Source organism: Helianthus annuus, chromosome 16, assembly GCF_002127325.2.
Source record: "Helianthus annuus cultivar XRQ/B chromosome 16, HanXRQr2.0-SUNRISE, whole genome shotgun sequence".
Classification (NCBI taxonomy): Eukaryota; Viridiplantae; Streptophyta; class Magnoliopsida; order Asterales; family Asteraceae; genus Helianthus; species Helianthus annuus.
In genome coordinates, this window is record NC_035448.2 from 33,989,174 (window position 1) to 33,993,302 (window position 4,129).

Here is a 4,129-nt window from a genome sequence, read left to right on the forward strand (position 1 = left end):
AATGTTTTGTTTATATAGGGATGCGTTTTAGCCAGTAATGGCGTTTTATTCATTACTTTGGCGTTTTGGTATAGAAGTGTAAAAGACCTTTTTACCCTTAATGAAGCGCGTCCACTCAATAGAATTCTGTTATTAAAGCCACCGCGCCAATCTATTCCATAGATTGTTTTGTTCGGACGATTCATAAGCGTTCTCACCGTTCTCACACTTTTCACCATTTTCTCTAAATCCTGACCCTACATATATATATATATATATATCTATACTACTTTAATAAGCATATAGGAAGGGCAGAAATGGTCATTTGCCATTGTACAAGCATTTCAAGCACATTTACAACCATTTTAAGCATAAAGGTGTTGAAAAGTGTCTTTAACACGCTGTGAACCCGTATGGATCCTAACCGGATCACTTTGACCCGTTTTACCTCTTATGGATCCAATATAATGTTTCTTTCACTCGCTTTCTAAACCCTAATTCATTTCATCCGCCGCTCCTCCTTCTTTCTCTCTCTGGTGATTTTCAATTTAGGTTTCTTGCCTCCTGTGGTATGAGCAAGATCTCACCAGATCCAACAATGGTGTGGTCTGTAAAAGTGGTCGAGGCAAGTTCCAACAACCCGAGGTAAGTCCGACAACCTCCTTTGATTTGTTTAGGTCATGCCCTTTAGGGTTTTTTGTTGTTTTACTGAATGTTTTCTTAGATCTACCAGACCACCATCGACTTTTAGGGTTTTTTGTTGTTTTGTTGTAGACGAAAATGCAGTGGTGGAGATACACGAGCCAGAAGGATGAAGCTTTGCAGATCTGAGTTTTTAGCTACATTCAAGAACGGTACAAAAACATTCTTGCGTCAATCAGAATGATGAAGCTTCGGTGTAGTTGAAATCAGGTAGTTTTTTTCTATTTTCTACTACTAAAGGTTTTCTCAGATTACCGGGCTACCCTTAATTTTTGACATTTTTGGTTGTTTTGTTGTAGATAAAGATGGCAAGCAAAACTTTGCAGATCTAAGATTTTTTCTTTCTCTAATAACTTTGCAGGAAACAAGCAGAGCTAGGGAAGATGACAAGTCCGGATCTGATAGGTTTGCTTCGGTATAGTTGCTATTGGTGGATGAAGATGGAAATCAGGTAGGTTTTTTCTATTTTATGCTAAAAGTTTTCTCAGATCTAAGGTGCTACCGTTAATTTTTGACGTTTTTGGTTGTAGATGAAGATGGAATGATGGAGATGACAAGCAAAACTTTGCAGATCTGAGTTTTTATGGTTGTAAACCCTATATATTTTTACGAATCTTCTAATTTGTTTTTGAATTTTTTGATATTTTTCAGTTGTTTAGTGGATGATTGTGGCATTAGGTTCACCTGTGATTTCTTGTATATTGAAGGCTATGATGATCCAACTCTTCGTTTTAGCAGGCCTGTTAACTTCATATGCCCATCTTTATTTGTCATTAGTTTAGTTTTGAATGGATTAATTGTTGATTTCATGGTGCAAGTTAAGATGCACGTGCAATGCTCTTGATGAAGGATAGAGATAGGGCCACTAACCAAACTGAGTGGCCTGGCCCTTAAAAATGATTTTTTATTTTTGTTTAAAATTGTTACTATGTATTAAAATGATTAAAGCGACTTCATTGGTATGATACGTTCACAAACCTTCATGGTTTAAAAACGAAAAAGATATATAAATAATAAAGGTTCAGCGGATGGTTCCAAGTCCTAATTTGTTAGTTCCGTGACCCGACCCGACCCATCCAGAAATTTCTAATGTATGGTTGTGAAAACTTTGACCACCACAAAAGTGAACCCATAGAAAAAAATTCTCGGATCCGCCACTGGGTAGGATGGGCGGGGCGGGTCGGGTGACCCATAAACACTTGTTACCCATTTTAATTTTTTCTTTAAATAGCTTATTTGTAGATTATGATTACAAAAAAAAAATACCAGACGCGGGTGCCGTAATGCCATAGCACACGGCTGCCATAACGCCATAGCGCGTGGCGGCCGAAACATAAAGAGCGGCTGCAGAAACGCAGCGGCCAAACGCAACGGGCACGGCTGCAGGTAGACTCAACAGGCACGGTTGCCATAACGCTGCAGCTCGCGGCATCAGAAACGCTGTTCATGAGTATTTCCATTCGAGGCGAGGACATCAAGAGAATAACCTTCTGAACACGTTTCTTTTAATGTTTGGGATCTTTTTCGTGCTTGTGATGATCATGTAATACTGATCAGAATGTTGGGACTTTGAGTGTTTTAGTTGTTGGTTATTGTTGGCATCATGTTGATGATAGTGTGTTCATATTATGCTTTGTAATAGCACCAGCAGCCGCACGAGGGAGCATATACAACTTTCTGCACAAGCAAAATGGTTCATTTAAGCTTCCTTTGTTACTGAAGATAGCAATCGATATATCCAAAGGCATGAGTTACCTGCATCAAAACAATATTATCCACAGGGACGTGAAAACCGCCAATCTTCTGATGGATCAGCACGACGTAAGAGTTGCCTTATTTTCTCTTTATATTGCCGTATTTTTGGTTTAATTATTCTTATTGGACAGGTTGTGAAATTGCTGATTTTGGAGTTGCAAGGGTGCAGACTGAATCTGGAGTAATGACGGCAGAAACCAGAACATACAGGTGGATGGCACCCGAGGTATGACTGTGTTTATAACTTTATATATGTTCATGTCTTTACAAATGGCTCCATATACATTCGCAATCGCACGAATGTCCGGTTTGTAAAGCGCTAATACAAGAGGAGAAGATGATTCCTCTGTATGGCAGAGGGAAGACACAAACTGACCCGAGATCCAAACGCATACCCGGCGTTGATATCCCGCACAGGCCAGTTGGACAGAGAAACCAAACACATGTATTTATTTGGGTCAAAAAATATCTTTATTAATTATGTAGCTTATACACGATGCGTGTAACCCATTCATATTAAACAAGTTTGGGGGGGGGGTATAAAGCGCTTGTAATCAAACCGAAAGCCAAACTGGTTAGCAGGTTGAACTTATTATATATATATATGTGTGTGTGTGTGTGTGTGTGTGTGATTGATTTTAATTGTAAATGGATTGATGATGAGTTGATTTGTGAAATGAAATGAGTTAAAATGTCATAATAGAACTGTATAATTAATTAAACTTGTTAAATAGACGAATTCGAACATGACTGGTTTATTAAATGGATTAGACACAATAACCCAAAATTAAATTATTTTTTGTATTGGTTTTAAGTCTTGTTTCAGATTGTGCCAAAAGTTAATAGATCGAAAAGGCTGCTAATCCAAGTTTAGAAGAGGTAAGCAACGAAAGACACAACGGCTGCAAGTAAAGCAGGTACCCACAACACCGTTCCATCGCTATCCATTGATGGGGAAGTCTCTGGCGCGACCCCAAGCTCCTGAGCCATGGTTCCAGTACTGTTGAAGGCTATGAGCACCATAATGGTGAGTGCAGTGGCTAGCTCGACACTTTCCATTTCGGCGAGTGTAGAGAAAGATAGGTTTAATAGCTTGTACGAGTGTTGGAATTGAAGTAGGATTAGAGGTAGTTTAGTGGGGATTGGTGGTGGAATTTAACAGCTAATAACATTGTTAGTATTATTTATAAAACAAAGCCTTTTCATTTGATAGGAAGTGTGTATCAAATTAGAAGACCTTTAAAATATTGAAACTGTATCGGAAGCATTTGAATGAGGCAAATGATTCGAGTACTTCCATTCTTCGAAAAAGAGATGTAATTTGAGTTTTGTTAACAAAAGTGTCTGTAATCCACATTGTCATTGGCTTTTGTAACACCGTCTTTATGAAGTTACTGATTTATTTTAAGTGATTCATAGATTCAACAAAGCCCTTTTGGGAATTTTTTTATCTTCTTAGTTTCATATATCTTTTAAGCACCCAATTGCTGCTGGTATTTGATTTTATAGGGCTTCTAAAATCTCTGGATTGCTGCTGCATACACCAGTACATTATTATTTTCAAGGCAATCTTGTGTTAGCATAATACAGTTAACTATTTTTGTAGTGGGTTCATCTTTTAGTCCTTTCAGCTAGATTACTTAATTAGCTTGTATATTTATTTGCATTTCTTTGTTTTCATTGTATGCACTTT

The 4,129-nt window shown here is 37.9% G+C and overlaps 1 long non-coding RNA gene across 4 annotated transcripts; it reads left to right on the top strand.

The window, feature by feature from the left end:
* Positions 1 to 456: 456 nt before the first annotated feature.
* On the top strand, positions 457 to 3,848 carry LOC110914930. Of its 4 annotated transcripts, none has more exons than XR_002578642.2 (6): positions 457 to 624; positions 754 to 891; positions 1,043 to 1,132; positions 1,212 to 2,502; positions 2,568 to 2,662; positions 3,252 to 3,790. It is a non-coding gene; the product is annotated as an uncharacterized LOC110914930 (long non-coding RNA). The 4 variants fall into 4 exon arrangements; XR_002578643.2 differs by having other exon boundaries at positions 3,263 to 3,790; XR_002578645.2 differs by having other exon boundaries at positions 459 to 624; positions 1,212 to 1,267; positions 2,324 to 2,502; positions 2,568 to 3,848.
* The last annotated feature ends 281 nt before the right edge of the window (positions 3,849 to 4,129 follow it).